At 46.1% G+C, this 12,871-nt stretch overlaps 1 protein-coding gene across 1 annotated transcript in view; it reads right to left on the bottom strand.

Annotated features, from left to right (window-relative positions):
* Snrk (SNF related kinase) overlaps positions 1 to 11,215 on the bottom strand; it is a 52,193-nt gene extending 40,978 nt beyond the window's left edge. The window contains exon 1 of the mRNA XM_051202806.1: positions 11,073 to 11,215. The gene's annotated coding sequence lies outside the window, so the exon portion shown is untranslated. The remainder of the gene's footprint in view (positions 1 to 11,072) is intronic.
* Between the last annotated feature and the right edge of the window lie 1,656 nt (positions 11,216 to 12,871).

Here is a 12,871-nt window from a genome sequence, read left to right as displayed (position 1 = left end):
CTATGTTGTAAGTTATTTCTCCCTGAGTAAACATCTATTCAGCCTATTTGTTTCTCCTGATCCTTATTAAACATCAATAATAATATATAGGTTGGTAAAAAGTGTGGGGACTATAGTAAGAAAAAAAAATCATCTGCAAATCTTCTTTAGTAATAAACTAGACAGCACAGCTTTACAGCTGTCCTTTAGTACACAGCCAGATACAATTTTTTAGAAAAACTGACAGAAATACACAAAGCAACACAGAATGATTGTCAGGCATAGAGAAGGGTTTTTAACTATTAAATATTTCTCTCCCAAAAACAAATTTTTGAATAAACTAATAGTTACTTCATCAAATTTGGAAAATGCAAAACTGCACAAGGAAAAACTCACCTGCAATCTGTGTTGGGGGAGGATACCAAACCTGACACACTCTTACAAAGCCAATGCCTTAAACGCAATGGCTAATTGTTTTTGTCTTTGTAGAATAAGCTTTTTCTCATGCTAAGCTCTTCAAAATCAGCATCTTTAACAACTCCACAATTGAGCGATAGCTTTCTGAAGAACAAACATCACGGAAACCAGCCCCTTTAAAGCATCCTTGTTGCAAGGCACATGCTCACACATGTGCACAGCTAGGCTAGACCTAAAATGAAGCAAGCTAACTAAGTCAAGAGTGTTTGGAATATGAAAACTCCTGTCTGAGAAACAAGTGCTGCTAGGTGTTACAAGAATATACTGATGCTCTTCCAGCTCAAGCACGTAGAAATGACTGAGCATGTAGGTGTGGCTAGAGAGGAGGAAGGAAGTGTGGGTGGCCCTACACACACTTTGCAAGCTGCTGAAAGTTGTAGAAGCAGCCTCTGCTAACCCTGCTGTCAGTTTGGAAGCCACAGTTACTGTTGCTGAAGCACACTTTGTGGGGTCTCTGAAACAGGCACGCCTCCTCCAGCTCGTCTCTCCTAGGAGAGGTATCAAAAACACCACTGTACACAACTGAACAGACCCACAGCTTACTGAGAAATCAAACAAAACCGGCTTTGTGCAAACATCAGGTCACCCCAAGTCTCTCAACATTTTGTTTACGATATAACATCTCCTCAAATGAAACAATCAATATTCTAGTCCACAAAATCTCTCAAAAGTACTAACTGCTAGAAACCCAACAAACTAGGCCAGCAGCTCTTCACATGACAGACAACCGAAAGCTCAGTTTGCAAAGCTGAAGTATCACTGAACTTAACCTTCTCCCTCACAGAAACAAGCTGGTACTTTTTTTCCACAGACATCAAAAAATGAAAATTATCATCCTTACTCATGGGAACAACCAGACTGAAACATCCATAAAGAGTCAACTGAAGTTATGGTGCAGATAACACTCAGTGGATATTACCAAGGTGATGTTCCTTTTTGCTAAAACCTTATCAACAAAAGTGATACAGTGGCCAATAGGAACCCTGAAGGTACCTCAGGTGAAGCAGAGTAAGCACAGCCCTAGTCTATTCTCTGCTGTTCTCTTTAATCAAAGTAATCGAGACTCCAGCTTTCTAAGAGTGTGTGTGTGTGTGTGTGTGCGTGCGCGCGCGCGCGCGCACATCCTCCTCCCAGGGGTGACAATACAATCTACAAAGCAAAGACTTCCAAAACTCACAGCAGGTCATGGAGAACTAGAGTGCTGTGCTGGAGGGTGCTGAAAATTACTGTGGAGTTACAGCAGCTTCTGTCTGCACTCACTAGATGGAATCTGTGTGTCACTGAAATTAAGAGTTAGACCTCCAAACCGAAGGGCTTTGCAAAGTTAAGTTAACGCCTACTAAATATGTTCTGAGTATTCTTGTTTGTTTTAATTAAGATACAATTACAACATTTCCCCCTTTCCTTTCCTCCCCCAAACCTTCCCACGACTTCCCTTATACACCCTCTAAAATGCATGGCTTTTTCTTTGTTACTGACATATGCATTGCATGTCCATACACAACACACACTGAATTTGCTTGTATTATGATTTCTGGGCTGACCACTTGGTAATGGAGAACAATGAGGGGGGGCCTCATCCCTGAAAAGAGGAATTCTCTCAGTATTCCTTAGTCGACTGAAGTTTTTTGCCTAGGGGTAGGGCCCCATGAGATTTCGGAGACCATGATAGAAAACCACAATTGACCAAACTGCAGAGATACATCTACAACACAAGTTCTGCACAGGGAACATCATGGAAGAGAGGGCAGAAAGCCTGTTAAAAAAAAAAAAAAAAAAAAAAAGCAGAAAATCCACTCTGGGAGAGATGATGTCTCCTAGAAACAAAGGGAGCTCCACTCCTGATACCTCAACAGTATGACTGCTAAACATGTTCTAAATTTCCTTTTGAGTAGGCAGCTGTATGGGACTCTTAGACCTTGACAAGACAGCAATGCCAGCTCAGAGGCCTGCTTTAGTCTCTCAAGTCAGCTGCTGTGTGGCCAATGCAGATCAATCACCAAAGTGCTTTTGTCTACGCAGATCAAGTTGTTACTGGAACATACATGAGGCCAGGCCAGTTCCAATCCAACAATGCCGAGCAAGTGAGGCAGAGCAGAGGGGTGCCATGCAGGTGGCCCTGACACCATGTCACAGACCTGCAGAGTGGCAACACAGGTAAGTGCAACCACCCCAGCAGAGCGTGCCTCTCGGCTAGGCCTCCACCTGAGGGTAAGTGAGCTTAAACTGGAGTGCTGACAGATCTGGCATAGTGCTTACATAACAAATAATGACTTAAACAAAAGCTCATGTGAGGAAATTACTACGAAATAAAAAAGCCAATCCACCATTACTCACTTTTTCCTGGGAACACAGAATGTAAGTTGGAAAATTTTAAACTTAATATTTTAAGCCTCCTCTCTTTTAAAGCCTGTATAAACACTGTCAAATTCATTTTAAATCTCTGTCCCTTCTTTTTCTGATTTGAGATGAAGATGGCCATTTAAAAATGGTCATAAAAAGAACACTGGATCAGAAAAGAAAATTCATCCACAGACTAAAAGTATTGGTTGATTCTGACTTAAAAAAATCACTAGAGTTTCTCTACAGGGGTAAGGCTGAATGATAACTTTCTGAATAGCAACTTTACAGTGTGTATATCAAAAACCTTAACAAAATTAATGTCCTTGATTTAATAGCCTTACCACAGGTTGGACATTCCTAGCCTCACAACCTGAAGTGCTCCCAAATCATCTAAATGGCACAGGAGACAATGTCACACCATGAAACTAACTTTTACAAACAAACTTACAAATTTTGCAAAATTATCTTCAGGATATGTGCATGAAACATAAATGAGTTTTAAGTTTAGAGCTGGATCCCACCCCTCAAATATGCTATCTCTACAGACATTCTAAAAATCCTCAAACCACAAACAAAAAGGAAGCAAACTCCAAAACACAGTTCTGATCCCAAGCTTTTCAGATAAGGGACAACTAGTTCTAAGTGTGTCTAAAATGAAAATGAGGACAAATATTTTACATTTAATAATGTTCATTAATGTTTAAATACATTAAGACTCAGATGTAACACAGAAGTCCGAAATACAGAAATGGTGAAATGAATTAGTCTACCCAGTATTAACATTATGCTGCAAAATGCTAAGTAAAAGCAGTCCAGAGGGATGTAGACAGCTCTGTCAGTAAGTACTTGCCTCAGATGCCCAAACCCATATAAAGAGCCAGGTGTGCTTACACACGGGTGTAATCCCAGAGTAAAAACAGTTCAGGTGTGACTGCACACATGTAATCCCAGCACCAGGGAGGTAAACACAAGCGAGTTACTGGAGGCTGCTGACCTGCCAAGCCTAGTCTGACACGCACCCAAGGCTGACCTCTAGCCTCCACATGCATGCATGCACGCAGACACTCATGTACACACACACACAATTCATTCACAAAGTCTCATAGCACACCATCACAATTTTAATAACTATGTACTTTGACCATATATACTGTAAGAATCTAAAATGTTAAATCAGTAATATATTACTTTAAAAGAATATATTTTCCTTTAAGATTTTCTGTTCTTTTAGAATTTTATAACCCAAGAAAGAGATTTCTGAAATTTTATTTTCTGTATATAATTATTCACTCAGTGTAGCTTTGCATTGAGAGATCTGTGAACAGGCCAGGTTCCCTGAAATACAGTGTTGAAGGCCAGTTTCTGTGCTCTATGTGTTGAGCAGGTACTCAGCTCTTTTGGGCTGGGGAAGAATACTGAGTCACTTTTATTAAGTGACAGTTTGTGTCTTAGTGGAATACATCACACCACCTCAGTCATTAGAACCTTACAACCCAGTAGAGAACATAGGATCCTACAGGAAAAGCCCACAAGCAGCTTTCAGATATGTCACAGGGTGAGAAGGGGAACCACAGATGGGCAGGGTCAGCCACAGACCTAGGCTCCTGCAGAGGCAGACAGAGCAGCAGGAGAATGGCATTTGCTGGCTGGCTCAGGGCAGGGAAACACAGTTTGGGAGAAGTGCAATGCATTCTGTAAGCTAAGGAGAAGGCTAACCATTTACTCAGTAAGTTAGTCAGAGTGTGGTTAACTAACTAACGCGCTGGAGATGCTCAGGAAAGACAACTGTCAAAGAGCTGATCTGAGGTTTCAAGAAAAGAAGAAACTTTTAGGATCCACAGCGAAGCAACCAAGAATAAGATCATCAAAAACTTCAAACTAGTTTCAAAAGTTCATAAACATTCACTTTTGTTAATGTATTAGACCACCCACTGCCACCCACAGACAGTACTCTACTCTGTTACCTCATTTTGTGTAGACAGAAGTGAATTTTATGGCAAAACCAGTGACTTCTTTATTGTCTTGTTTCAAATTTTAAAGTGTTCCTTACTGCAACAAATTGCTCCTGAGAATTCCAGTTTGTTTGGAAGTGTCTTAAAGTGATCAGCCAAGGGCCAACTAAGATGGCTCAGCAAGCAGTAAAGGCACTTGCCACCAAGCCTGACTATCTGAGTTCAATACTGGAAGGACAGAACCACCTTCTTTCTGCAAGCTGCACTCCAGCCTACCATGCACAAGCCTGAGTACACACGCACAAATGAATGTAATTTAAGCAATCAGAAAGAGGAGCCAGAATTACTGGGAGTCTATGTGCATAAGGGTCGCTTTACATTTGTTGTACTATTAAAATCCTCACATTGGCCATTCACTGCCATGAAGGTGGGTGAGGGCCCCTCTGCCTCCCACCTGTGCTTGTGAGAGCTGCCCAGTGGACTCCAGGCCCACTGACCCCACCCAGAACTAAACATTTTTCCTATAATAATGCAGTGCTTCCCTCTTACGCAGGTCCCACTAATTCCCAGAGTACCAAAGTGGACCTCTGGGGCTTTCTCGTCCCCTCCCATTCTGACATGCCATGGAAGTGCTGGTCCTAGCAGTAGACTAAGAAAGCTCCGTCTTGAACTCCCAGTGCCAGCAAGGGCTCACCTGATAAGCATCATTAACAAATAATTTCTGAGATGTTGAGAATCTGTGTTTAAGTTAAGAAAGGAAGTTAAGGGCAAATAACTGTAGAAGATAGACTGAGGTCATTACTGGTCACCTTAAAATAGAACATCTTGAAAACAACATCCTATGATTTCTTGTCCACATCTGAGGACAGCCAAGAGTCTTCCCAAACCAATCCAGGCAAGCAAGTCAAGAAAAATCGAAGCAAGTTCTATTTACTTCTTAAAATCCTTATCCTTTGTACCTTTCCAAAGTACAATTTTAACATACTTTGCAAACCACATTTTTCTCCATTTGCTTCAAAAAAGCAGTTTCCTTCTCAGGGGATTGGTAACTATTCATCAAGCAGGGGAGTAAGTCAGTCCCTGAAACCAGACTAAACCCTGTCATTCAAGTTTCTCTAGTACTATCATAATCCTTCACGCCAACAGAAAACTATATAACCTACAGAAGATCACATGAAACAGCACTAACTTTAAACTCAACCTCTCTGCTCTTATCCGTGCCGCACATCATCACTGAAGAGACTCACAATCCTCTTCTGCAACACAGCATCACACTCTACCTACGAGCACATTAGCACATCCTCCTAGATCTAAAGTGAGCTTTCATGGACAAACCGCCCTGAAAACGATTTAAAAGCCTAAGCTATGCTCTCTCCAACACAGAGTCAAATGGCAAAGCAGTGGGAATGATACCTAAGACCTACGGTCTGAGAGGCATGCAAGATCCCTCACCACCCTGGACAGTTCCACAGAATAACACAGTAACAGGCTGTGAGAGGGACCACAGCTACTCACAGATCCCCTCCAGCTTCTCTGCCTTCCTCCCAAGAGATTCAAGAGCGAATAAGGACTGTGAAGCTAGTTCCCTAACCTGTTATATTCCCTAGCAACCACCACAAACTGCCCCCTAAACAACTCTCCATGACACTAACCGGGAAGATCTCTGCCTCAGGCTGTTTACAACCTTGTGCAGGGACAGACATAAAAAATGTATAACAGTAAAAATAAAAATAAAGAGGTGTTCTTTCCCTTGATTATGACTTGGAGGTTTCATAAAGGCATCCCAGAGAAATCTTTTGTCTGTACTTGAGCTACAAATTGAAATCATGATGTGGGAAAGAGGTTTTCAGGGGAGATACCTGAGGAATACTGAGAGACACTGTGGTGGTACAGTGTCACAGGTGTAACACAGATCCAAAGGGCCTGGTACCAAATTAGCTTTGTCTCAGCTCTGACTGGTCCTAATTCATGCTTTACCACCAGCTTAAAGGCCACCACCCTGATCATTGCTGGTGCTGTCCCCACCTCCTGTCACACATCAGCTCCCCATACACACAACACAACATCCTACATCATTATCATCTCAACTGTGTGTCACAAATTTGTATGACCATGCAGTCACTCATCTGCAACCTCACTGACTAGGTATGAATTATGTCACTCTATTCAGTTCTGTAACCCAGGTATAGTATCTGTACCCATAGTAACTGTTAGGTATAGTATCTATCCAAACACACTGACACATTTTATTATATGAACAAATGAAAATAGACATGAGCTGCCAAAGGAATCTTGGGTAAAGGAACAGCAATCAGATGGTGGCTTCAGAAATCAGTCCAGGTGTAAAATTCAATTCAACTGGAAGGGAAATAGAGCTGGGAGACAGACAGCAGAGAAGACTGCTAGAAATGTCCCCAGGTAAATAATTACTAATTGCTTAAAACTGAGAGCTGCCGGAATCTGGACAGGGATGATGAGGATGATATAGAAGAGACGCTACAGAGGCAGAATCCAAGAACACGGTGCCAAGGGGCAAGGCAGAGGGACACGCACCATGAGGAGAGTGAGAGGCGGCAGTAGATGCTGGCAGAGTGAGGGTTTCCTTCTAGCTCAGAAACTGTATGGCTGAAAAGCAACTAAAATCCAGTCTAGCTATATTTAAACAGGCGTGTTTTCCATTAATAGGCTTATAAAGGTCATTTTAACTGAACAAGACACTTCTTGTGTGCACATACTGTGTATCAGGCATGACTCCCACGTGGGGATATAAAGACCAGAGCAGTCAGCCTTCAAGAAGTTGCCTGAGAAAGTAACCACATGTCAACAACAGGGAAAATCCGGCCCACTGAGGCTGTGATTTGACCAGTCACCATATGTAGTCAATATTTCTAGAATGCTGACTTCACACCCAACAACAGATGGTCCAGGCAAATCTGCAACTCAAAGGGGAACACAAGGGTATGGATGGACCCTCTTACTTTGCATCTAAGGACACTTAAAGCATTATGTCCATGGACACAAATCACGCCCTGTCACTGAGTTGCCTTGGATTGAGTTGCTATCGGCAGTAGACTGGGGGTCTCAGCCTAAAAAAAGAGACAGAACCCTGATTTACACAGAAGAGCCTAGCTGAGCACAGGACAAATTCTGGTGGGGCCAAGGCCAATCTCAGGAGGCCCTTGAAGTGCAACGGACAGATGAGTGTTCAGGGAGGCAGGGTTCTCTCCTACCAACGGCAAAGAGTGCTTTCCCAAAGGATGCAGGGCCACAACCTAAAGCAGGCATGCAGAAAAGCAGATGAGGGAATGGCTGTGAACATTACAGCTCAGATTCGGTGCATCCCATGCAGGACCACACTCGCAGTGCTGCGCTTCCCAAGGCCACCAGACCTGGAGGATCTGACAGTGAGGTTCTTCCAAAACCACAACAAAAAGCAAACACACCCCTCCCGAAGCTGACGCCATACCCTCCTTCCTTTACAAACGCTTTATAGAGTGTGCAGTTGGGTCGTGACTACCTCGACTCCCTTCCACACACTCAGTCTGAGTTCTCTCACAGCTGACCCCATCATCCCTGCCACTCTAGCCTTTGAGACTGGTTCAGCCACAGCCTGTGAGAAGCACCCCGTACTGTTCACTGCCTCATGCTCTGTGCAGCTCTCTCCAGGGTGGTTCACCTTGGTGTTCCACAATAGCTCCTAAGCACTTACTGCATCCAAACAGATAGAGACCCGGGAAGACATGATGAAAGGCTAGGTTTATCCTCCCAGATCTCCTCAGCCCTTCTACCCAAGCAGACCTAATATTTTGCCTGCACAAATTGGAAATACCTGCATTCTCAACAGCAGGGTTTTGTTGTACTCTGAGAAAAGGTCTCACTATGGTTGCACTTGCTAAGAAACCCAAGCCAGCCTCAAACTCGTGATCCTCCTAACTCAGCCTCCAAGTGCTGGAATTACATGGTGTGTTTTCACGCACTCTTTTGTTCTTGAGATGGCATATACATTACGCATAACTCGAACTTTGGCCCAACCTATCTCTGACTCCAAAGTACCAATATGACAAGGTGCAGAATTATTTTCTTACAGTAACATTTCAGCTAAAAGTCTATCTCATAGCTGAGATGCTGTTAAATTAAGGCCTTCAGTATTTCTCACCTATGTGCTTAAGTCAGAAAATTTAGGCTCCTTTGTCCCTTTTCAGCCTAGAGAGTATAATGGGCCGATGTTCAGAAAGGGAAGAAATTGTGTCTTACTTAATAGCAGTGCTTAGAACCACAACCACTCAACATCTCCCCAAAATAACCGTTATCTATCTAGTTTCACTTTCAGGGAAGCACCCTCACTGGTGTGGATGTGCCCAGTAAAAACAACATAAATGTCCTTCGGTTTTAATTAAAAGACATTTAAAAGGCTTCCTTTTGTAATTGTGTGGTCAAGTCACATGACCACCAAATAAAGATCTAATCTGTATGCCTGGTCTATTAACAGTACAAAAATAAAAATCAGTACAACTTTCGAGTTCTTGGATACTCTAAACCTTTGGCTCTCAACCTGTGGGTCATGACCCTTTGGGGTTGAACAACCCTTTCACTGGGTCACCTAAGACCACTGGAAAACACAGAATTTACATTCATAACAATAGAAAACTACAGTTATGACATAGCAACAAAGTAATTTAATGGTTGGGGGTCACCACAACTGTGAGGTGGTAGCAATGGGAAGTTGGTCTAAGCTACTGTGTCACACTGCAATCAGTCATTAAGATTTACTCAGAACTGTATAAAATTTTACTAACAGGATAAGAGAAAATTTTGTGCACAAAGTAAAATAATAACCGGCTGTGCAACCGGATGGAAACTTCACGCATGGCACGGAAAGTTTCTGACGCCAAAGCCTTGGAGATGGGACTATGAAGGCCGTGCTGTGCTCCTGACTTTTCACCCAGTTTCAAGACGTGACCTTGGGAATGTCACGCAATTTCTTTCATTCCTACGTCTGTAAAATGGGGCAATTTTACACTCATGGTCAGATAGAAAAGTTGCTATGTATCTGGTGTTCTTACAAAGAAACTTGTCTAATTATAATTGTACGTTCTAATCACCACACGCACAGAACATTCCTCTTCAAGAACCCGATTCCAAGAGACATATTCAAGCAGATGTAGAAGACAGATTTTTTTTTTTTTTTTTTCTGAAGGGAATGGCTTTATAAATCTGGAAAGCACTGTAACAAGATTAGAAATTAACAAGCTGATTACATAATCCTTGACAACCTGGGCTTCTGACTACACTGATACATACGGTGATAAGTTTAAGGACCGATTTGGGACAGAGCGTCCCCAATCCCTACAAATAATCCAAACTGAGCCTTTTTAGTGTCGAACAGGAATCTGGAGGAAACTCTGCAGAAGGTCCATTGCTTACTTCACCTTAACCCTGACAAGACACTTCAAGCACTGAGGTGGCTTCACCAAGGCCCCTGAGGCTTGGAGAATATGCTCACTTAAATGGAAGGGAAAGTAAGAACCCGGACGGTGAGGTCCCCATATCGTTTGAATTCCACAGCCCTGGAACCCCGGAGTTAAATGCACACCTGACCCGAACTCACAGCGGAGCTCCTGGGTTCTAGCTGAAGGCACTAACACGGCTCGTGGAAGCCTAAGCATAAAGGGTTGCCACTTTCCAGCTTCCCGACCGAACCCAAGCAAAAGGCAGCAAAGGCGTCTGCATTTATTTTAAATGCTTCGGAAAGAAATCAACAGGCGACGTCCATGGAGAAGAGCGGCGTCTCCCCAAGCCGGGGAAAGAAAATACATATATACACATACACATATATACCCTAGCAGTCCCCGGGGAGCCGCACCGCCGCCCCCTCCGCAGCCCGGCGCCCTCTGCACACACGCCCCGCGTCTCCGTGCTACCGTGAGGCGGCGGCCGGACCCGAGGCCCACGGGGAAACTGAGGCCCGCGGAGCCCGTGCCGCCCCGGGGCCCGCTGCGGGCGCGGCGCCGCGGCGACTCCCCGTGCTGCCGCAATCCCGCGGCCGCCGCAAGGGCAGGGCAGGGCCGGAGACTGCGCGAGGCCCGCAGGCCCCGGCGAGCTCGGGGCCGGGGTGGCGCCGCGCGCGGGCCGCGTCCTCCGCGCAGGGCGCCCCGGGCCGGGCCGGGCCGAGTCGGGTCGGGTCGGGCAGGGCCGAGCGCGCAACTTACTTTCCGCCCGCGGCGGCGCCCGCCCAGCCCCTCTGAGGCGACCGCTGAGGAGCAGCGCGGGCCCGGCCCACGCTCCCGCCCGGCCCGGCCCGGCGCGCCGCACTCGCCCTACCTCAGCCGGCGGGCGGGCATCGGTCCGCAGCGGCCGCGGCGTCGACAACTCCCTCCCGACCGCCGGAACCCCGCACCCAGCGCTAATCATAATACCGAGCGAGCGGCCGGGGGTGCGGCCGCAGTGCGCGTGCGCGGGCCCTACGTCACCGTGACGACGGCGACGGGGTGGGGTCTCGCGTGGGGGGGCGGGGCCTAGGCCCGGCCGGGGCGGGGCCGGCCAGGCGCACCTGCTAGGCCCCGCGCGCCGCCAGGGACTGACTGCCGGCTCTGGATGGAGGGCTGGGGCGCTGCGGAAGAGTACGGGTTGCACAGGAAGGGGGGGGGGGGATGCGCCAAGGCGATGGCCAGCCACGGGACTCACGCAGCTCCAGCTGGAGCTCTCAGCCGACAGCTGAGGGCAGGCGCTGCGCCTTGGGGTGGAGGGCAGGGAGCACACGCGCTTTATCCCTGAAGGTTCGCTCCATCTTCCATCCAGCTTGAAGCAATGAGACAGCCAGAGGAATGTACATATGCACGTACACATGCGCACATGTGCACAAACGTGCACATTCATATGCACAAACATGCGTACACATATGCACATACACACACACTTTTTTTTTTCTTTACTGTTTCTTCTCTCTCGGAATCCAATTGAAGAATTCTGTTGATTTTGTTACTACTTAACAGGAAGGAGCACCTACCCGCAGGCTTGTCTCCAACAAGTCAACAGAAGACACCGGCCAGGCCAGACAGCACGGAGAAGTACATATCAGGCCTTAACGTGGTTGTTCATAGTCCTGCTCCACGGTGACTCCGGAAGGGACCTTAGTGGTGGCAGGACAAGAGGGAGGACTCCCAGCTCACTCCTGGGAACTCGTCCTCTGGGGTTTCTGAAGAGGAGTGCAGAGAAGCCAGGTCCCAGGTCCCCCCCCCCCCCCACACACACACACCAAGCTGCTTTCACTGTGTTCCCTCATCCCGTAAGAAAGGTCTCCAGGAAAGGAAGACATGAGCAAAATGAGCTGCCTGGACTGACAAAGGAACCTAAACGGCTTTTACCAACCAACCTCTCTGTCGGTGAGACAACGTCAGAAGTCTTTTTCCTTTTTAATTCATTTATTTATTGCTACAACATCTACTTTGCATGCCTGAAGATGGCCAGGAAGCAAAATGGGTGGGAAGGTGGTCTCTGGGTAATAGCAAGATCTTCTGCTGAAAAGGGGGTGTGTTTAGCCCTGGGTAGTGGAGTGCACGCAGGAGAGCCTCACACTTGGCCCCTGATGCTTCAGGCCCTGCCTCTGCAATCGCTCTGACTTAAGATCTTGAAAGGACAGCGCCATTCTGACATGGAAATTCTTTCTTTTTCACTCTTTTTCCTCTTCCTTCTTCTTTTCTTTCTTTCCTGTGGTGTGTGTGTGTGTGTGTGTGTGCTGTGTGTGTGGTGTGTGCTGTGTGTGTGGTGTGTGCTGTGTGTGTGGTGTGCTAGTGTGTGGTGTGTGTGTGTGTGTGGTGTGTGTGTGTGTGTTGTGTGTGATGTGACACCCATGTAGAAGCCTGAGGGCAAACTGTAGGAGAGACAGCTCTGTCCCTCCATCCCTCCACTATGTGGGTCCCTGGGAATGAACTGAGACCACCAATCATGGCAGCAGGCACCTCCACCTACTAAGCCATCTCAGAGGCCCTGACAGGGAGATTCTATTTTAGACATGCATTGAGCAAGTACTCCTAACTCCCAATGTGGACTTGCATAACTCACTCTTTTGCTGAAATACCATGACCTTTCCCCTCTGGGAGCAATCACTAGTCAGGGGACAC

Source organism: Phodopus roborovskii, unplaced genomic scaffold (assembly GCF_943737965.1).
Source record: "Phodopus roborovskii unplaced genomic scaffold, PHOROB, whole genome shotgun sequence".
Taxonomy (NCBI): domain Eukaryota; kingdom Metazoa; phylum Chordata; class Mammalia; order Rodentia; family Cricetidae; genus Phodopus; species Phodopus roborovskii.
The sequence above is the reverse complement of the archived record's forward strand: the minus strand, read 5'-3'. Positions and strand labels throughout refer to the sequence as shown.